The sequence below is a fragment of the Myotis nattereri genome (assembly GCF_964212035.1).
Source record: "Myotis nattereri genome assembly, chromosome: 3".
NCBI lineage: Eukaryota > Metazoa > Chordata > Mammalia > Chiroptera > Vespertilionidae > Myotis > Myotis nattereri.
This window is the reverse complement of record NC_138077.1, coordinates 122,452,278-122,475,720: the sequence shown is the minus strand read 5'-3', so window position 1 is coordinate 122,475,720 and position 23,443 is coordinate 122,452,278. Positions and strand designations below refer to the sequence as shown.

The window sequence follows — 23,443 nt, the reverse complement described above, 5'->3', positions numbered from 1 at the left end:
GATTGTGAGGACATTTCTGTCCTCTGCTCTGTCTTATTCCTCTGAGTATACCCAGCATTTTATCTTGAAATAGTGAATGAATGTGTACATACATACTAGTGTGGGGCAGCAAGTTTAAATTGTGCAGAAACTCTAAAAGGAGGAGAGATTACTCAAAGGTCCTAATTTCTCTCTCCACAGTAAAAAGTGTCAATCCTCGCATGGTTTATCCTAGAAGTTTTTATGCACATATCAGCATATATGTACATGCTTTACAGGATTTGTCCAAATAGGATCACACTTAAAACACACTATGTCCCTTGCTAGTACATTAACTTTATGACCTTAAAAACTGTTGCTCATTTAAAATGACTGATCATAGTTCCAATTCTAATTTTTAGAAGGTTCTAACAACATAGCAGTCACCTCAATCCTTTGGGAATGAGGGAAAGAAGAAAAGAGATAATTATCCATCTTTTATTTATTTTTATTTTTTTGCCAAGGTGCTAGTCAGCATCGCTCACTCAGAATCTTTTGTTTTATAAAAAAGTCCTCACTAAATTTTTCAAATGGAGCTGGGGAGCAGAGAGCTTTGAGTGGAGCTGGAAGGCTCTAAAATCCACGCAGCGACAGGCTTGGGCGCCTGTGTGGTAGGGGTGCATCACCGACCACGGACTCCCGACCAGCACAGAAAAGGCTCCACAAGTCTTGGACTTCCCAGGGAATTTTAGTTTCACACATGTTGTGAGTTCTACTATGCAAACACTTCATCTCCTTCTCTGGCAGGGAAAACACCTTCATTTTTTTACATGGGACAAATATGTACTTCTCTCAGAAAGAGAACAAGAATTTCTACAAAGCTGAGCCTGGGAGGAACATATTATTTCATGATTTTGATCCTTGGCCACAGACCAAACATTGAAGCATGACTAGCTCATTCGTGGAAGTCAGCAGAGAGCTCTGATTCAGGGGCTTCCAGGGACACATGCCTTCTCCTTGGTAAGTGTAACTCCTGTGATGTAGCCGGGGAACCTCAGCGCAGCACTGCTCTCTGCCCACCATTGTCTGTGTCAGCACACTCTCTCCTCAAACACTTTCCAAAAAGCAAAACATGAATTTAGCTTTTATTACTTCTTAAAAATTGTGGTAAAATGTACATAACATTTATCATCCTCACTATTTTTTCATGAGAAAATTTGAAAGCAACTGGTAGCTAAGAATATTTAGGATATGGAACCATCTGGGGGTAAAGTTAAGGGGCTGCTAACATATCAAAAACACTAACAAAAGTGTAGCTTGCATTCATCCAGAAAATGTCATGCTACACTCATCGCACCCCCTTTTATCCTGGGTTCCTAAACTAGTTGATGTGGGAATGCCATGATTTAGATTAATTACTGCAACTGATTTTCTTACCAGGTCTTGTGGGAAATTCAGAGGCATGCAAACTGGATAACAGATGAGCTTGGTGAAGCTTTGGTTAATTAAAGAGCCATACTCAATATGTGGTAATCGATGGATTAATATAAACCTAGAGCTGTAGGCTTCAGCACGTTTTCTGTGTGGCTCCTTGTGGAGGGTGAGTTTTAATCCTAGACCCGCGTCCGTGGTTGTATGCAGAGTTGTGCACAGTCTAGCAGACTGGCCAAGGTCCACTCTGTTTCTTTCACTCAAGAAAACACACCTGGACACGAGTTAGTGCAAGAGACATCAGGAGGATAAACTTACCACCCTGATTTGGAAAATGAAAGGCTTGCAAATTTCCTTACCTTGAACATTATTCTTAACAAATATTTTGTGACACTATAAAGATACCAGCTGTGACTCAGCCCTTTGTCCCTCGGTCTCATCCTGTTCAATATTTTAAACATCAACTTTAAAGAACACTGAAAACCATGCTTTAATTCTCCTAAGAAACCTCGTGGCTTAAGAGCTTCTAACTCCGAAGCGGAAAGCAGCCTCAGAGCAAGAAAGGCACTGTCCAGAACTGGCCATGCCTTTCAGTGCCAGAAAACCTCTAGATGAGGGAAGCGGTAACTAGCATTTAAAAGTTAATTTTTAAGAATGTACTTTTGATATCTCCATTTAAAGAGGTTTTAATTCTGTAAGTCTTGTTCCAAACAACCTTCTCTTATAAACAAAAATATCAACATGATCAATTACTGTTTAGGTAAAGAGTTTAACTAACTTATTTCTTATTTTAATGAAATATATGTTCAAGTAAGGACGACATTATTATTATTATTATTATTATTATTATTATTATTATTATTTAAATCCTCACCCGAGGATGTTTTTACCTTTGATTTCTAGAGAGAGTAGAAAGGAGGGAGGAAGGGAAAGTGAGAGATATAAACATCAATGTGAGAGAGACACATCAATTGACGCCTCCTACGTGTGCCCCTACCAGGGCCCAGGAACCTGCAACTGAGGTACGTGCCCTTGACCAGGAATCGAACCTGCGACCCTTCATTCCTTGGGTTGACATTCTAACCACTCAGCAAAACTGGCCAGGGCTGGAAAAGTTTATTTTATTTCATTTTTAGACTTAGTTTCTTGAGTACAGGAAATGCCTTGTTTATTTCTCTGTTGTCAAATCCTAATGTGTCTTCAGCACATACGATTAAATTTTGGTGAACTATACCCTAGTAAACCAAATATGAAATAGAGGTCTCGACTGAGGCAACAGAATTCACTTTCCACGTAAGAAAAATTGCAAATTAGAGGGATGGTACCTTAGCCAGCCAACCCTAGGGCACAGGCTCCAGTTAAAATGGAATTTGAGATAAATAATGAATGGCCCATATATTGTATGGGTATGTTTATACTAAAAAAGTATTTGTTGCTTATCTGAAACTTAACTGGGCATCATATGTTTTCATTTGCTAATATCACAGCTCTACACATTTATAAAATACCAAAGTGTGGCCACACTCCAGAGGTGTGGCTATAACTAGTCTGGAATGGGACACTAGCATTGGTATTTTTCAAAGGCTCCCCAAGTGATTCTATTCTGCACCTGGGGTTGAGGGTCACTGTTCTATAATGTGTGTTTTGACTTTGAATCTTGTTCCCATGACTTCCAAGTGTGAGCTTCATCCCCTTTTCAAGTCATCTTGTGCTTTAGCTTCCCATGTGCCAACCTCAGTGGGCCGTAGACCCACAGGATCAGCGTGGAGTGTGAACTTCTAGGCAGCTGCACCCTCTCTGCATCTCCTTGGAGGGGGGAGCCTTCATTTTAGTTTTTCCCTATAAGGATTTGGGGGAAATGAAGCATCTCAGCATGGCCACCAGTCTCCTTTCTGTACCTCCAGCCATTGCACGAAGCTTAAGATGATTATGGCACCTACATAGTTCACAAATATGTAGTTCATCCCTGTGGACCCTGCAAATTCTTATATTGGGTCTCCTATGCGAGTCCCCACACCATAGCACCATCTCCCAAGGGTGCCCAAGATATTAGGACTAGGCTCTGCTATTTCCCATTTCTAGTATTGGTTGTTTGTGTAAGAACTGAGTCTAGACCTAGAACTTGTTGGACTGTTTCCAGAGATGAGCAGCATCCTTGGACCCAAGCTCAGTATGCCTTAATGATCATGTATAGACCTTTTAAAGTTTCATTTTCCTGACTAGAATTCAGAGCAGTGCTCCTCTGGATTCCCATTTGGCCTGCTGTGCTCACCTGTTGGATTCCTGGTGCCACAAACCAGTCTAAACACTGTTGCTTGCTGTGGCTTCAGTTGGGTGAGTCCCTTTTGTAAACTATGCCCTATGGTAAGATGAGAACTCTAGTGTGAGACCAAGACCTCCCTTCCCTGTCTTGCTTTGGATGGGATCCTGTGCTTCATGGACAGATCTACAAACAGACACAAGCATCACAGCTCCAGACAAAAACTGGAGCAACAGAAAGGCAAGCCAGTGGGGGTGTAAGATGTTGCATTTTATTTTAGACTAGAGGCCTGGTGCATGAAAATTCATGCACTGGAGGGGGTGTTCCTCAGCCTGGCCTGCCCCCTTTCACAGTCCTGGAGCCCTCAGGGGAGACACCCCCATCACACCTCTGCTGCTGCCACTGCCAGCAGCACAAGCCTCAGCCAGCCCTGGTTACCTGAGCCTCAGGCCAGCCCTGGTCGGCTTGGGGGCTGAGGGGACTGAGGGACTCCAGAGGCAGGCATGCCACATGCCTGCTGCCCCGACAGGGCTGAGGGGACTGGGCACTGCTGTCTTGTGGCTGTGGGCGCTGCCATCTTTGAGGATGGGGCAGTCAATTAGCATATTCCCTCCTTATTGACTGTGGGTGCTACCATCTTTGTGATGACATGAGAGTCAATTAGCATATTCCCTCTTTATTAGATAGGATATGTAAAGTTCAAAATTATTTTATTTTATTTTTTTAAAAATTAAATATTTATTGTTCAGATTATTACAGTTGTTCCTCTTCTTTTCCCCCCATAGCTCCCCTCCACCCAGTTCCCACCCCACCCTCTGCCCTTACCTGCCCCCCCACTGTCCTCATCCATAGGTGTATGATTTTTGTCCAGTCTCCTCCCGCACCCCCCACACCACTTTCTCCCCCAAGAACAGTCAGTCCACTCCCTTTCTATGCCCCTGATTCTATTATATTCACCAGTTTATTCTGTTCATTGGATTATTTATTCACTTGATTTTTAGATTCATTTGTTGATCGATGTGTATTTGTTGTTCATAATTTGTATCTTTACCTTTTTCTTCTTCTTCCTCTTCTTAAAGGATACCTTTCAGCATTTCATATAATACTGGTTTGGTGGTGATGAACTCCTTTAGCTTTTTTCTTATCTGTGAAGCTCTTTACCTGACCTTCAATTCTGAATGATAGCTTTGCTGGATAAAGTAATCTTGGTTGTAGGTTCTTTCTATTCATCACTTTGAATACTTCTTGCCACTCCCTTCTGGCCTGCATAGATTCTGTTGAGAAATAACCAGACAGTCATATGGGTACTCCCTTGTAGGTAACTGACTGTTTTTCTCTTGCTGCTTTTAAGATTCTCTCTTTGTCTTTTGCTCTTGGCATTTTAATTATGATGTGTCTTGGTGTGGTCCTCTTTCGATTCATTTTGTTTGGGGTTCTCTGTGCTTCCTGGACTTGTAAGTCTATTTCTGTCACCAGGTAGGGGAAGTTTTCTGTCATTATTTCTTCAAATAGGTTTTCAATATCTTGCTCTCTCTCTCCTTCAGGCACCACCATAATTCGGATGTTGGTACGCTTGAAGTTGTCCCAGAGGCTCCTTACACTATCTTCATATTTTTGGATTGTTTTTTCATTTTGCTTTTCCGGTTGGGTGTTTTTTGTTTCTTCGCATTTCAAATCTTTGACTTGAATCTTGCGATCCTCTAGTCTGCTGTTGGGATTCTGTATAATATTCTTTATTTCAGTCAGCGTATGCTTAATTTCTAGTTGGTCCTTTTCATAACCTCCAGGGTCTCACTAGATTTCTTGAGGGTCTCACTAAATTTATCGGCGGTTTCTAGAAAATTCTTGAAAAACCTTATAAGTGTGGTTTTGAACTCTATATCCAGTAGTTTGCTTTCCTCCATTTCTGTCATTTGTGACCTGTTTCTTTGTCTCTGCATTCTTTATGCTTCCCTGTGTTGATAGAGTGGCTTTCTGTGCTAGGTGTCCTGTAGGGCCCAGTGGCTCAGCCTCCCCAATTACCTGAGGTGGACACTCTTGGTGCACCCCTTTGTAGGCTTTGTGCACAGTCTTATTGTAGTTAAGCCTTGATTGTTGTAGGTATCACTAGGAGCAATTGACCTCCAGGCCAATTGGCTGTGAGAATCAGCTGTGTCCCCAGTGGGAGAACTTCTGTGCTGGAGACACCCTTCTGGGGCAACTTGCTTCAGTGGGGTTTTGGTGCTCACTGAGTCTGCCCCCTGAGTGTGTCCCTTATGGATCAGAGGAGTTGTAATCTGGATGGTCCCACTCTGACCACTGTGTACACTGGCTCTTGGATTTCTAAGGAGGTGCTAATTTAGCCTCTGCCCGAGGCTACCCAGCAGGAGCCCAGCTGTGAAGCAATGCAAGCTGCTGTGGGGCCTTGGGCCTTCTTTTGGAAGTTCTGGGTTTCTCTGACCCAGCTGCAATTTGTTAGGTAATTTTCAGATTGCAAAGGGCCAGGCCTTTCATATGCAAAAGCCTCTGTGCACAGCTTGGGTGGGGCGGGGTCTCAGGGAATCAACAGGGCGGAGCAAGCAGCTATGGATGCTCCTCAGTTCTACCCTAAGAGGCCCCAGGTCTTAGTGTCCCGGTAATCGCTGCAAGCACCTCTGAGAGAAAGCAGCCCTCAAGTTCCGACTGATGCCAGACAGTCCAGTTTCTCCCCGTATGAGTCTGGGTCCCCAGAGACTCGCCCAGAACTGGAGTTCAGAGCAGTCAGGAGCTTGAGACTCCCTCCTGATTGAAAGAGGCAACCATGTCTTCAGTTGCTAGCCCTTTCCACGTGCACCTCCGTACCTCTGCACTTTACTTCTGCACCTCCTCTGAGTCTCAGCGTGCTTTTTTCTTTCCTTCTAGTTGTAGAATTTCCGCTCAGCCAGCCTCCCTGTGGTTCTGGATGATGTCTGTTTTGTCTTTAAGTTGTATTTTTGAAGTGGTTGTGGGAGGCAGCAATTTCCGGTGTTTACTTATGCCGCCCTCTTGGTTTCTCGCCTCAAAATTCTTATAGTATGACCAAATGTTAAGATCTAGTCATCATTGGAATTATGAAAATAAAGACAGAATTTTTAGTTCATTTGTACAGAGTCTGGTTGAAAGGGTTGCTAAGCTCTCCAAATGGAATACATCTTGGCTCAGTGTTCATAGATATCAAATACATAGTAAATGAGGAAGCTGGTAGAATGTTATTATGGCCAAAGAGGAAGAAATGTCACACAGCTATCAGTTTCTGATTATGCATAAATAATGATTGCCACTACTGGGATAAGGTCTAAGCTGAAGAAATCAAAGGATCTTCTAAGAGAATGAGACCATCTGAAATCTGATAGGTACATGGCTTATGAAGGGAGGTCAAACATTTTAGGTATTTTTAAAAGTGCCATATCAGAGTTGCTCATTTAGAAAGAAACCAGATGGTGTTTTCAAGGATATGACCTATGTTGGAAAATATATTGAGGTGTAGAAGCCAGAAGATGAACCCAGGCCTTCCTTTAGTGTAAGACTTCGGCACTGAGGGAGCCATGTAGGCAGGAGACCAGAACTTAAGTTATGAGTTGGAGTACAAAGTAATAAGCCAAAGGATTAAGTGGACTAGAACATATAGTCCTGGATATAAGCACAACAACAACCTTATGAGAAGCTGAGAGCTGACAGAATCCCTAAGCTTATTACTAATAGTCAATGTACTCCTGGGCTACCTAAGACTTATGAGATTAATGGTGTAAGTCAAAGCAAATATAGTTTTTGAGATTGAACAATTCCTTCTGTTTTGTTAGCAGAGAAAATAGAAAGGTAAGCCACATTTTTTTCCCCAAAGCCAAAATTCATGACAATGATGATTGCATCATGTGGCAAATTTGTGAAATTAAACTTTGATAAGTAAAGATCAGTTCTTTAGTATTCTCTACAAAAATAATTCACAAAACCATTGAAGGAGAATATAACACAATATAATGCTTAATGGCAATTTTTAAAAAACTGGAGTTTCCATGAAAGAATATAAGCACACATTTCTATTATTTCTATGCACAGGTAGGTTAATAGATTCACTGTCACTTTTCCAATTTTTATTTTGGAGCTGGTAGTCTGTTTTAAAAAAATTAACTATTTTCCAATTACAACGTACATACAACATTGTATGAGTTTCGAGTGTACAATCTAGTTAGACATTTATATGCCTTCCAAGTGATCACTCTGAAAGTCTAGTATCCATCTGACACCAATCATTGTATTTATAACATTATTGATTATATTTCTTATGCTGTACTTTACACTTCTGTGACTAATTTTTAAAATAATTAATTCATTAAATTTATTGGGGTGACATTGGTCAACATAAACATATAGGTTTCAGGTGTGGGACTGTGACTTTTTTTATAAGCAGAAATTTGTGCATTTTAATTCCTGAGCTGGTGTTTTTATTAGAACTTGAGAATTTAGTGAGGAAACTTATTATAATAAGTTAATTATTAAAATAAGAAATTGTTTAGAGCAAGTATATTTAAATATAAGATTGCTATTAATTCTATCAAAATTCATATTTTTAAATTTATTAAAGCTATGAGATCATCTGGGGTAGAAAATACATACACTCTGCCGACATGAATTTGGTTAAATCAGCAATGATGGGGCATTATTGAATAAAATATGGATGGTTATAAAATGTGTATGAATGGTATGCCATTTTATTAAAAATACACACCTATGTTATATAATGAACTAGTCTCAGTTATTTAATTACTTGAAGAAAAATACAGAGTTAAGTATTTTTAGGTGAGGAATTTTTGCAGCTGGAGTCTCATTTTATAGAATGTGAATTTTCATAGAAGTTGTAATCCTCATCTGGTTAATTTGCCTTAAAATTCAAAAGAAAAACTGCATGGGACTTTGATACTTAGTGTAACAACCTTTAGTAGAGAAAATTTTAGGTGATTCTAACTAAAGTAGAATTCATAATATGTACTTAACACTTTTTATAACATCTACCTGAAAACTGAACTTATTTTTAAATAACACTAGTTCTCTATTAGATGGGAAAATTTTTGCAATATGTGTAATTTTGTGGGAATGAATAGAAAATGAGCAACAGCAAAGTACACGAAGAACTTTTCATGTTTGGATTTGACTAATGTTGCTATATAGTAAATTTTATATTTGTGTAAATGTACTCCACCAATAATGAGGTCAGTTTGAAACATATATTGCTTATAACTGAATTAAATCAAAATGAAAAATTTTACAGTGATTGTTAAATGCCAAATTGAACTGATCTCATTAAATATGAAATTCAAGTATATTTAGCCTATTGCCTAAATTTTAATACATGAAAATAATGAGATATGACCAGAATAATTGAAAAAGTTGCTTCTCTTTCTTTCTTTTCTTTTCTTTCTTTCTTTCTTCCTTTTTTTTTTTTTTAACAGTTTCTCATTTCACAGTTTAGATTTATTTTCTGGACTCTAATGAAATAGCTTAGCACATGAATATGAGGTCTGTGGTACTTCTCAGTTAACAGAATAAAAGCAAACATATACCAGCCTATGTTGCTTTACACAAGTATTTGCTCAAAATATTTTCTTAAGGGTGCTACTTTTGTGTGTAGGTCAGCATTGACAAAAAAGGGAAAGTTCGTTAAGCACTCTGGGAGAGGCGCAGCTGCATGTGATAAACACAGATGGAGCAGTTTTATAGGAGGCTCCTAACTGAAAACAGACTTTAATTCTGTTCTTGGAATACCCACATTGTAGGCATTTCATTTATTGCTATTCTGGCTCTAGGCTAGCAAAGTTTCCAGAAAGTCAGAAGAGCAAGTCTGCCCTATTTTGGCTTCCTATGGAAATGAACGCATGTCATGCATGGTATTGCTTCCTCCTTTCCCACAGGGAATTCCGAATTGGCCTCTCCACAAGCCAAGGAAAGCATGCCCACCCCTCCTAGTTCTCAGGTGCCTTCTAGCTAAGTGTACAGATTCACATTTAATACTTACTGCAAGTGCTAACGGTTTTCTTAATCCTGTCTATTATTATGTACTAGAGGCCCGATGCATGAAGATTTGTGCAAGAATGGGCCTTCCTTCCCCTGGCTGCTGGCATTGCCTTTGCTCATGCCAGAGCCGCCTTTCCACATTCCCACTCTGCTCAGAGGCCCAGAGTGGCTGGGGCAGTGTGGAACAGTCAAATTAACCTGTCATCTTTGTTGGGTTAATTTGCATACTCACTCCTGACTGGCTGGTGGGTGTCATGAAGGTACGGTCAATTTGCATCTTTCTCTTTTATTAGTGTAGATTATTTCAGAAGGATTTTTTTTCTCTCCAAACAAAAATAGTGACCTTAAAGTTTACTTGGCCTAACTGTGTACTCCTCACTATAGCAATCCCTAACATAAATCAATCTATAGTTGTCTACTTTTTCTAAACATTGGAGAAAACTGACGCATAATGAGAAATGGCATGCTGAGAATTAAGTATACATTTGAAAGCTGCATTGTGGTGGGTGAATGTCTGATAAGAGAAAAAATAAAGACTGAGTCTGTCTGCCACAATGTCTCATTATATTTTTAAAGATGAAGATGTTGTGGGGAAAATTACCAGTGTTTGGAGTAGCCACCCATTTTAGTGAAACATTTTAAGAATTACTAAAATATCCTATAATTAGGTAAAATTGGGTAGAATATCATTTGTTATCTCCAGCTGAGCTGATTAGGCTACATGCTCTTTAAGATCTCTTCAATTCAAAGTTGATTTATGATTTAGAAAGGGTTGATTTCTTTGTATCATTTGAACCTTTAGAATATTGTGCTCTTTTGGGGCAAATTGTATAGTTTAGAATACAGAACACTTACATATATAACCCACTGGATTGTGAGGAAAACTTGAACTATTGTTCATTTCTTTCTAAAATCTAACTGAAATCTGTGATGTTAATCTAAGCCAGTGGTCGGCAAACTCATTAGTCAACAGAGCCAAATATCAACAGTACAATGACTGAAATTTCTTTTGAGAGACAAATTTTTTAAACTTAAACTATATAGGTAGGTACATTGTTATTAACTTAATTAGGGTACTCCTAAGCTGGCCTTTGCTAAAAACGTTCTCAATCTGATTGAGGTATGTTCGCTGAGGTCGATCCCTTCCAACTCTCCCATCCACACTCGTCTTGTGTACTTGTTTTGTCTATCTCCTTTCGTTCATCCTCTCTGTATGTCCAAACTATCTCAACATACCTTTCTCAATCCTTGACACTACATTTACTTTCACTCCACAACGTTCCCTAAAATTAATTTAATAAACTTTACTGAAAGTTTTAAGTCTTAGTTAAACTATAGGTACGTTGAATAAAACTTGATATCATACTTAATAACAATATTATTTACTGATAAAATTAAATTCCTTACAATTTACCTTACAATATCCATAAAATTAAATCATGACAATGACAAACACTAATGTGAACAATGGCCTTGCCTCTCCTTGGAAAGTTTGGGTAAGTCAGGTTTGTATGTTGTTGTTTTTAATTTTAAGCACAATTCCAGGTTCTCATCAATAAGACGACTTCTCAATTTACTCTTGATAAGGTTCATGCTTGAAAATGATTGTTCGCATAAATATGTAGACCCGAATAAGGAAAGAACAGCAAACGCTAGTTTTTTCAGTTGATTATATGAGTCAGGAATACTACTCCAGGTGTCAAAAATCAACATATCTTCCTTCTCCAGGTCTTTCAAAGCAGACCACTTGTCCTGTGAATTAAGTCTACATTTGTTTTTCTCCAATATTTCTATATCAGCACAAAGACGTTCAAATTTTGAGCTCCACAGTTCTTTGTTTTTTAAATCCAGCAATTGCATTTCAAAGTTGCCAATGTCAATATTAAAGGGAGAAAAATTTAATTCTGTTACAGTAGCACTGAGAGGTTTTTTAACAAAGGCTAACTAACTAACGTTGCTTTGCTGTTTCTGAATTCCTGAAACCTGTTGATAAAAGCTTCCCTCATATTTAAAAGTGTTGTTTTGTAATAGCAAATGTCAATATCAGAATTATTTTCTTGGTGATGTTTCAACAGGCTTGAAAGTGAATCAAAGTTTCTCTTTCAAAATTTTGAGCAAAAAGAGATAATTTGTTTTCGAATGAAATAACTTCTTCTAACATCGAAAAAACTGTGTTTCCTTTCCCCTGTAGTTTACGATTAAGCTGATTTAGATGAGATGCAACGTCTACTATGAAATAAAATTTTCGGATCCACTGATCGTTTGTTAGTTCTGGATAGTGAACACCCTTCTCAAGGAGAAATGCTTTACTTTCTGTTAATAAGGAAGCGAAACGTTTCAAAACTTTTCCTTTTGATAACCAACGTACCTTGTTATGCAGCAGCAGATCTTTGTACTCACTCTCCATTTCAACTAAAAATTCTTTAAGTTGGCGATGATTAAGAGCTTTAGCTATAATGGAGTTGCTAATCTTAATCACCAATTCCATAACTTTGCAAATTTCTTCTGGAAATGTCTGTGCACAAAGTGCTTCTTGATGAATGATGCAATGGTAAGTAAGTATCTCGTGATTAATTTTTTCTTTCAAAATAGCAACAAACCCATTTCTTACGCAAGCCATACTTTTCGACCCGTCTGTTGAAATTGAGACAATTTTATTGAGTGGAATATGGTGTTTTTCAATGCACTCAATTACAGCATTTGCTATATCCTCTCCAAAGGTGTTTGACCTTTGAGTGGCAATGATCCTAAAAGTTCTTCTTTTGGACCTGTATATGAAATAAATCGTACAAAAAGTGAAACTTGCGCTGTATCATTTATGTCCCAAGACTCGTCAACTGCTATTGATAAAGCTGAAACCAATTTAAGATCTTCGACCTCCTGGTTGGTTATATTCAAAGACATTTTGACTGTTCTATCTTTCACTGTTTTAGCAGACAATGGTAACTCTTTAATTCTTTTTAGAATATCTGCTTTGTTCTTGAAATCCTGAAATAGCTCTTCAGATGCATTTATAAAACAACTTTTTAATGTACTTGCCATTTGTATACGGTTTTCTTCTCTTAGCAATCTCTTGACTAACCAAAAAACTTGCAATATTAACATTGTTGGAAGATTGCATCCAGTAATTAAATACAGAACTTGATTTTTCTTGACTCTTCTGAAGTTCCTCAACTGCTTTCTTCCTTGCATCACCGACAGGATATTTAGTACTAAATGACACGTGTTTAGTTGTAAAGTGTCTCTCCAAATTAGATTTCTTATTATGCGCCAATTTTTCCTGACAAATAAGACAGGTCGGAAGGCCATTTAAGTTTTGAATAAACGCGAAAGTCTCAGTCCATCCAACTTTAAATTCACAGTTTTCGTTTTCTGTTTTTCTTTGCTTCTTCTTTGTAGCCATGCCAAACAGGGCACCTAAAAAAATGATTCATTTTATAATAATAAAGCCACCAACACAAAATAATTACAATTCTTAAATTGATGACAAAAATACCTATAGGATTTGCAGGTGGTTGGAAAAATACAGGTAACTTTATGCTTTGAGTAGGTACTTTTGTCACCCGTGCATGATTTACGGATGCGACTAGCACTAACCACTGCACAATGAGACTGCTGACTGACTGGCTCATTCAACGCGTGCATGAATCGCGAGCGCCTCCCCCGCGCTGCGTATCCCGCCCCCGGCCTGTACCGCGTCTCCCTTCGCCCGACCCACTAACACCGCCCACTTCTTCTAATGCCACTTCTTCAAAATAGACTCGCCCAGGCCAAAAACCGACTTCTGCGCATGGACCATGAAGTTTCAATCGCTCTGTACGTGCGCTCCCGCACGTGGTATTTTGTGGAAGAGCCACACTCAAGGGGTCAAAGAGCTACATGTGGATCGCGAGCCGCGGTTTGCCAACCACTGATCTAAGCTGATTTTTTAGATTTTTTTCTTATTCAGTCTTCAGCCAGTGTGGACAATAAATAGCTGATTTCCACAACAAAAAATGCTACCTTTTGTTTTGTTTGGCTTTAGTAATTAAAATGATAATCTCTTGTCTCGGAGAATAATATTGGAGATTGTTATTTCTATTTGAATCAGCAAATGAAGCTCCCTGTTTCAACAGGGAGGTAGGTTCATTGCCATGCTGTCTGAGACCAAGGATTGAGAAAGAAGCTGGAGGAACACGCCTTGGAAGCCCATCCTCAGATCACTGGGTGCTGCCTCTGAGCGATGCTTGAGAAGAAATATTAGAAGAGCCCCAGGACTACTCGCATCACACTCCCTTCCCTGCAGAAAGCGGCAAATGGGAAACTTTGTTGATAACATCCCCAAGAGAACTTCTTCCACTTTGACAGGGACTAATGCAGTAGGGAGACCATAATAATTGCATTGAAGCAAAGCCCTTGCCTGCTGAGAAACGGTAATCAAGCAGCACAGAATGACATAAACAAGCACACCACTTCTTCCTAGGACCTGCCATAAAGACGTTTGTACTTAGGCATCCGGTTACTACTAAGTCATCATCACAATGGAAGATTGATTTCGGGGTGAAGATACTTGGAAAAGCACCTGAGAGGTGGTTTCTTGCTGGCATACAAAGCTTCAGAGCATGCTTTTTAATGGTGCCAAGTGTTCTTCTGGATTCTGTGGCATCATAGAACATAGAGCTGAAGGAACATTAAGTAATGAATGCGATGTATGGTGGGACTGACTGCTTAATCACCGTTAGAAATATTGTAAAGGACGTTACCAGTTAAATGCAAAGACATTTACTTAGTACCTATTTTAGTGTTGGGCTAGGGGATGTACCAAATAAGTTTAATCAGACTTTTTAAGTAGATAGCTACTGCTCGTTCTTGCCTTTTGACAAAATTAAGTTCCAGAATCATGATAAAGTAAAATGTGGCAGAAAGAAAACCTAACTCATCTTCTTCTCATTTTCCATCATCAAAAGTATTCATTAAGTGTCTTTCAGTGCTAATATGTTAAAGCATATTAAAGAAGTTATAATCAATGCTGAAATATTAATGATAGATCTTAAATATGCACATTTAGCAAAATAATAGTACATGTTTATAGTACATGTTCTGATTTTCACTAGGCATAAGACATGTTGAGAAGGTGGTAAAGTCTAAATTATTTCAATAACCCATGCCGAATGTTATTGGGGACACAAACATTTGAATTATGAAAAGGTCTGAGAGGACTGGGGGCTTATTCCTAGGCCCAGGCCAGCAAATTGCTGTTCATGACAACGAGGACTCCTAGGAGCCACAGAAGCCGGGATGCTGGCTATCAAAGGCTGATATTGAGGAGGATATAATAAAGGGCACACTATGGCATCCCTTAAGAAAATATTTTATATAGGTGGTTGAAATGCTCAGCAAATTCTGCCTGGCATCAGCTTCCCCACCTTAAGCAATCAATCAGCCAATCAATCAATCAATCAATCAGTGTTTGTCTAGGAGGGCCAGACATGCAAACAAATAATTCCAACCCAGTATGAAAACTACCTGACAGACGAATGGCTAAGGAAGATGGAGGAAAGATTGACTGCTCTTTTGGTATAAGAATGGGGGTAGTAGGGAGTGTTCCAAGGAAGAATTCATGTAGAAAAATCTTCTTAAGTAGGGTCTTAAATAATGAGTAGGAATTCCATATATTTTGTCAATGTAAGATCCCAGGACTACCTACATCAGGACCACTTCCAGAACTTGTGAAAAATGTTCTTGGGCACAGGCTAAGACCTAGGGAATTAAGTCTCTGAGGCAAGATAAACTTCAGGACCACTGTCCTAACGTCTAAGTAGGCAAAGGTGTTGCTGGTAGTAACTCCCCTGCCTCCTCTCCATTCATCAGCCATGGCTCTCTCTTTGACTGTGAAGGCATACTTTCCAATTTCCTGCTCATAATTACCTCACATGGATAGCGTAATAAAATAAAAGGATTTTAAACAAATGTTAAAAATTACTCAGCCAGGAGCCGACCTACCATTGTGGCCAGGTACATTCATATTATATTAATGTTCCCTGGTACAGTACTGAATTCAGTAGCTGGGAGTCCACAGTCACTCACCTGTCAGAATGGACTTAGTTGGAGCAGCGTCCTGGGGGCCCCGCCAAGCTAGTCACTGACCCTCTAGTTACTGAATCTTATGAAGGTCCTCAGGCTGGGCAGGGTGGCTAGGTCAGGCATTGGAAATGGGGCTCCTGGAAGTTTCAGGACATCTACTACTTACCAGCCAGTATGAAGGATTTCTCTATTTTGATTAATTGGTACAGGACCAGAATACCAGCTGAATATTTTCCTGTATGTACACAATAAAACAGAAGACTATGAAATAGAAACACAAAGAGTTCAGTAGATGTTTATATTCTCCATTACTTGAGGGTTTAACAATATCTTAAGAAAAAAAGCACAGACAACTATAAGGTGTCCCCAAAATGTATACATACACTTTGGTATTAGTGCAGTGGTTCTCAACCTTGGCTGCACATTAGAATCACCTGGGAATCTTTTTAAAATCCTGATTTCTGGGCCCCATCCTCCAGAAATTCTGTTTCTTTGTTATGGGGTGGGGCCACAACATTAGTAACAAAGAAACAGAATTTCTGGAGGATGAGGCCCAGAAATCAGGATTTTAAAAAGATTCCCAGGTGATTCTAATGTGCAGCCAAGGTTGAGAACCACTGTATTAGAGGGTATGTATTATCGGTTTACTTAAAAATTTTTGGTTCATAAGAACTGGACTAAATAAAAATACTTTTGTTACCTTTAAAGTTGATAGTCACCTTTTCAGCAACCATATTATAGCACTTGTATTAAAAATCTGAACTGTATTCTTTGATTTTGGAATGGATCAGAATATATTTCTAATTCTCTAGAGCTTACTGTTGGCACAGTTTTGTTGTTGTTTAATCCTCACCCAAGGATATTTTTTCCATTGATTTTTAGGGAGAGTAGAAGAGAGAGGGAAAGACAGAGAGAAACATGGATATGAGAGAAACACATTGATTGGTTGTCTTCTGCACGGGCCCTGGAGACTACAACTACTGTATGTGCCCTTGACCGGAAGCAAACCCAGGACCCTTTGGTTTATAGGCCAACACTCTATCCACTGAGCCAAACCAGCTAGGGCCCATTGGTACAGTTTTCATTGAACCTTTCTTAGTTTGTGCTGCTGTAACAAAATACCATAGGCTGGGCAGCTTAAACAACAGTTTCTTTCTCATAGTTCCGGAGGCTGAAAGTCCAAGATCAGGGTGCCAGCATGGTGTGGTTCTGGTGTAAACCCTCTTCCTGAGTTGCAGATGGAGACTTCTCATGTCCTCACATAGTGGGGTGTAGGGTGGGGGAGAGAGGGAAAGAGGGATTGAGAGAGAGAGAGAGAGAGAGAGAGGATGCTTCAGTCTGTCTCTTCTTATAAAGACACTCATGTCATCCTAAGAACTCTCCACCCTCATGACTTCATCTAAACCTAATTACCTCCCAAAGGCCCCACCTCCTAATTCCATCATATTGGGAATTAAAGCTTCAATATGTGAATTGTGGAGGGACACAAACATTTAGTTCATAACAGCCTTTACACCTTGATGTTGCTCTTCTCTGAGGCCTGAACTCAGGCATTCAGTAGACCTAGAGACTAGGAGAGTTCCGGGCACATGATAACAATTCTTGCTTTCTCTTCTGAGCTCCTGCTGTAATAAGTCTCCCAGGTCAGTGTCAGAATTCTGGACATTCTTTAAAGCTCACTAATATCATGATGCTGGACTTTCACTGGCTACTCTTCTGAAGGCAACCAACATCCAGGCCAGCTGAGCATCAGCTCCACTGTCCTTCTTTCTCCACTGTCGTCCCTCTGAGTTTACCCAAGTATGACATTAACTCTTTGTTGGTGGAGGCAAGATTTAAATAACTACATTAGGCCGTGACAGGTATTTTGTCACATATCATTTTTCATACCAAGTTATTAGTTATGTTATCAAGGCTGATGCTTCTCAAAATACCATGTGCATGGGAACCCCCAGGGATTGGTTAGAGCTCAGATTCAGGGTGTTGATGGGGGAGGGGCAGAGAGAACTCAGTTTCCAACAACCTCCCAGGGGATGCTGTTGTGCTGTCCAGGGACCTAGTCTGAGTAGAAGGGACTAGATAACTAAATAGTTTGGGCATAGTTGTAACTAATTATTTTATAGCTACAAAGTTTGTATCACATATTCCAAATTCAGAGACTTTTTAAGAGCTTTGCAGTTTCTCATTGCTTTTCAGAGTGTTTTAAAACCACTTTGTAGCCCTGACCGGTTTGGCTCAGTGGATAGAGCGTTGCCCTGTGGGCTGAAGGGTCCCGGGTTCGATTCTGGCCAAGGGCATGTACCTTGGTTGCGGGCACATCCCCAGTCGGGGGTATGCAAGAGACAGCTGATCGATGTTTCTCTCTCATCGATGTTTCTAACTCTTTATCCCCTTCCCTTCCTCTCTGTGAAAAATCAATAAAATATATTTAAAACAAAACAAAACAAAATAAAACACTTTGTAGTGTGCTTGTGGAATTTGCTGTGCAAGGGAAGATGTAAACCATTAAGAGAGGTTCAGTGTTTTGCTCAGTGAATCTAAGTTCAGATCTCTGAACTTGCCTTACAACTCCTGGGACTGCACCTCACCTTGGGCACACTGAGCTGTGAACCTGAGCCAGCGTGTGCCAGCTCCTGAGCCAGCCCTTGGTGTGTGTGGGGCAGGGGCGGGGGAAGCGGGGAGGACCGGGGGAGTTGAGAGCTGACTGGTTACTGGGAGCAGGAGACAGGGAGATGGAGGGATAAAGGGAACCTAATGTAAACATTAAAAAGCACACTGAGAACACCAAGTGCAATGAATGCTCATGAAACTGCCCGCAGCGGGAAGAAATCAGTTTTATTAAGTGATGAAAACCACTGTAAACTTCTTGTGAAAACATTCCAAGGTTTGGTGTTGTGTAGCATAAAAGAGGAATTTTACTAAGTCAGATTCATTTTAATCAAATGAACATCAAGGAGCTATAATTCTATTTATACCTGCATATGAAATTGGTTATTAGGGCATGTGCATGCGCACACACCCATTACACTTTCTTAGTAACCTCCACATAGTTTCTGAAGTCTTTAGGTGCTATTCTGGTGACAAATCCCACGGAAAGCTTGACACAACACATGGTGCTGTAAGTAACGCGATGCCCTGAGTCCCCCTCGTCTGCTCACCTCCATTTCGGTGGAGGAATTAAACCATTTCCAATGATCAGATTATGTTTCTAATTCTCAGCCCTGGACATTAATAGGTTGCCTCCGCACATACCTTGATGGGAATTGGACCCTCAACCTGGGCATGTGCCTCGAATGGGATCTGGCTCAAAACCTGGGCATGTGCCTGACCAGAATCAAACCAGAGACCTTGTGGTGTAGGGAAGGATGCTCCAACCAGCTGAGCTACCTGGCTAGACCTCAATTCCTAGATTTGACCAGGAAGCAAGACTGAGGATTGGCTTTTTGACTGGCTTGCTCTCCACGGATGCCCTTGAGATCTCTTAGAAGGGAGGCATGTGTTTTAGGGCATTGTGCCAGTGTATCTCAGATTCATTCCACACAGGTGTCCCTGGGTGGGGGTGAGGAAGAGGCAGTGGTTAATCCATCAGGGAGAGGATTAAAGACCCTTGCTGGTCAGGGGAGGGGAGCAGGGATTAAGAGAAACACGGAGTCTCCAGTGTTAGCACTACCATTTAAAACTGTGGCCCACAGAGCAGCCTGGGTGGTAAGGACTCAAAAAAAAAAGGGAAAGGAAAAAGTGATAGGAGCTGTAGCTGACAGGGGCAGTGGCTCTCAAACCTTGCAGCACATTGGAGTCAGTAGGGTGTTTGTGCAGGGGTTTGGGGGAGGAAGTAAAAATACCAGCGTCCAGCCCACCCCATCCCTAGGGGCAGGACTCAGGCATCACCAGTTCTCAGCTGCCTCCCAGGTGGCCAAGAGTTAGAGCAAAGGAGAGTCTGCAGGGAAGGTAGGGGGATGGCGCACAGGCCTGCAGGCCAAGCAGTCACGTTGGCAGTTTGAGTGGGAAAATGAAGGGTTACACAGCAGAGGGCTCAGTGTTTTCTGTTTGGGCAAGACAGGAAAGGTGATAGTGAGAAGGAAATAAAAAAAAAATATGAATCCATTAGTAGACATCCGATGTAGCTCATCCAATGGGCACAGGATGAGGAAAAAAATAAAACCTGTATGATCAAAGGACCTAATATGACTAAATATTTAGGTGAAGATTCTTAATTGGTTCCAAGTTATTTCTAACTTGTTATTTTAAAATCAACAAAGATAGGCTTGATAGAAGGATGGAGGAGAACACGTGTTGTAAATATTTGTAGCTCTGGTCCATGGCCTGTCCCCTGATGGTGGCAGGGCAGATATCAGAATCCCATCACTCCCATCACTCCCAGCTCGCACACACCTCCTCAGGACAGAACCTTCAGCCCTCATGGTCTGGGGTATAACAGGGGGCTATCGGGACAAGGGAAGCCGAACATGTATTGACATGAAGAAATGTGCATAGTCAGTTAGAAATAACCTGATAGAGTCCATTTGACTAGAGCTGCTCTCCCAGCATTTTTTGTTTGTCTGTTTGTTTTGGTTTTGCTAGGGGAGGCTTTGTTCATGGTACTGCTCAATACATCTTATAATCGAATAAAAGTAAAATTACCCATGTGTCTGCACTTGGCAGATTGTCCAATTAGGCTTTTCTGAACCAGCACCTTTAATTTCAGGCCCTTCCTCGCTGTGCTGTCTCCTTGAAGAGTCCTGTTTCCCTGGTACATGAATGAAGGGCTGTCCGGGTCACAGTGGGCGCATCCAAGGCTTTCGTTTGCCCTGAGGGATTATTTTCCTAAGATGGCTGTTTGATTATTCTCTGCTTTCAGCAGTTGGGGAGGGTCCACTTACTGAGGTTGGAGGTCACGGTCAACCCTGTCCCTTTCTGGATTCAGTCAGTCGGATCCTGTCCTGCCTCTTTCCAAGCCAGTCCCCACAGGCCACCGCACAACTTATGCTGCATGAGAACTCCTTTCCTTAGCCAGGGACTGACAAGGAATTTGAGTGTGTCCTGAAGATGAAGAGAAATAGGGTTATTTTTATAAGTGAGCTCTAAAATTATCTTCCCTGCTCAGGCAAGGAAATGTAGTTTTAATATTTCTTATGAATATTCCTCTTTGGATTGTTTTAGGCTCTATGCTTTCCTCTTCCCCACGAGGAGCCTAATCAAAGTTGAATAAACTCATTATAAAATGTTATAATTGTGTTTATGCTTATAAGCACTAGGCTGAAATCACCAAGAGGTGTTCATCTTGGCATCTTCATACACAGCCACATGGAAAGCCCTCAGCTCAGGGTAGGTAGTTACTCTAGTCATGTCCTATTCTGATGTCAAGAAAACATTTTCTGCAGCAACTAGAATCCCACAATGAAGAGAGGTGGCTGCAGAGAAGGTGAGCATCAGTGACGGTGACAGGGATGCGTTTCTGATGGTGCCGGGGGTAGTCCTGCTTTTCCAATGCAGCTTCTCCGCGATGCAGCTGCTGAAAGGATGCTCTCACAATGAGGGACCACTTCGAAAGCACTTCTTCCCTTCTTGGGTTCAGCAAGCATTTCAGAACTCGGAGCCCCTGTGTGGTGCTGGGAGAGCAAAGGCGAAGAGAAGGTTTCAAACATTTCCTTCATGCTCCCTAAAGACGACCTGGAACACTCTCTGGCTACATACAGCCCACTGAGAAGCCCAGGCTCGGAAACCGCACAAACTGCAAGGAGTAGGACTATGTTTCGAATACTTGGGCATTTGGGTCAAGTCCCCTTCCCATGTCATTCTAAATTCACTGATGTATTGTAAAAGGAGTGGGTCAACGGTTACAAAAGGAATCCATATGCAAATCTCTCAGTGATTACTAAATGAGTTAATAATGAGTGAATTTAGTGAACTGTGATCCTCCAACTGGTCTGGGTTATCAGTGTGCACTTAGCAAAGGAAACTGTCTGAGTCTGACATGGTTTTTATCATTGAACAGAGGGTGGCAGAAATCCTTACAGGAACATCATGTTTAATGGCATCATCCTGTCCTCTGCAATCAGTGGAAAATAGGTTTAGTTTTTGACAACTAACAAGATGGATCCACAGATGTGCTTCCTATTTTAGCAACTTCCATATCTAACTGGGAAACACAAAGTAAAAACTCTTCATATTGAAGTTGTTGTCCGGACACAGAAAAGGAGAAATACAGCCTGTTTTTTAAGAATCTTTTCAGTTGAAAGTTCCTCTAGATGTCAGTATTACATAGGGAAAGTATAAAAGACCAGGCAATGGATAAAGACCTTACATTACTTAAATGACAAAACATGTGATATATAATTGGTGGAAAAACCAACCTCATTTGGACGTTGGTTGCTTATGTTCCTCAGGATCGAACGGCGGCTTCTCCTGTGACTCTAGTCAGGCTGCTGGACCCAAAGAACGCGAGGCCAGTTTGTGGACATTTGCCACAGACACTGTGGACAGCCTTAGAGGCAAATGCTGATCCATCATCACTCCAGTCTTACAACCAAATTCTGAATTTTACACATGAATGGATTGAAATGGACTGAAACACAATGGTTGTCATTACCGAGTCCACTTAGGCATTGACCATCATGTTCCTGCTATCCAGAACAAACCCAGAAGCACATGGCCTATCCACCAGGAGTTTTCATTTTGAAAGAGAAGCATTTGAAGGCACAGTTATAAAGTAGCTTAAGAGAAATTTTTTAAACTATCCCTTTTTACTAATTTGGGCATATTTTTAAAATTAGATTTAAATTCTCTCTCTTGCCTCTCTTCCATGTTAATTCTAATCTTTTGACCAATAAATATTTCTTCACTCTGCTAATTTGTTTTTATTTATACCCTTCTCTCTTAATCTTATTTTTATCTCCAGTAGTGTTGGCTGTGTGGTGGATATTCCATAAACATTAACGGTATCTACCTTGACAATTTAGTAGTTGAGAACACAGATTGAGTAAATAACTGAGTTAGAATCCTGGTTATACCATTTCTGGACTATGTAACCCTGGGGAATTACCCAACTTCATTATACAATAAAGTTAATAGTATCTATCCCAAAGGTTGCTATGAGGACCTACTAAGCTAATAATGTAACAAGAGTAGAAAAGCACCTGGTATTCAGTCAGCGCTTGGTATATATTAGTCACCACTATCATCATTATATCACTATGTCTCAGTCTCTGGGGTAAACACCAGGAATTCAAAGATACACCAGTCTTTTTGCCCATTTGAGGCAAAAAGGAAAAAAAGTTTAATAAAATGTTGCAAGAGATACCAGAGAGTTCATTGGTGTGTGTGCGTGTGTGTGTGTGTGTGTGTGTGTGTGTGTGTGCGCGCGCGCGCGAGCGCGCTGAGTGCTGTGCAAGCTGAAGGGCATTTTTCATGCAAAGAAAGAACTATGCATCCATCACCCCTACACTTTGACTTAAAAGAGAAAGTTACAACTTAGGCTGCAATGCCTAACTTTGTTTTAGAACAGATTTACTGAGCACGCCCCTGTGTTTCAAAGTCCCTGTCAGAAAGATGGAAGTGCTCGACCTATGGAGTTGCCCTCTGGATTGTTTAAAAGCGCATTTGCAGTTTGTCTTGATGTCTGTGAGCTGCACTTACATGGCATTTCATACATTCAAGTCACCCTGAGGCAAAGCTTGCCTCTTCCCAAAGGAAAAAGACTGGTTCTTTGGATATCTGTACAACTTC

The 23,443-nt window shown here is 40.6% G+C and overlaps 1 protein-coding gene across 1 annotated transcript in view; it reads left to right on the top strand.

Moving 5' to 3' along the window:
* MYLK4 (myosin light chain kinase family member 4) overlaps window positions 1–23,443 on the top strand; it is a gene marked incomplete at both ends in the record, with an annotated part of 114,773 nt that overhangs the window by 69,865 nt on the left and 21,465 nt on the right. The window lies entirely within an intron of this gene.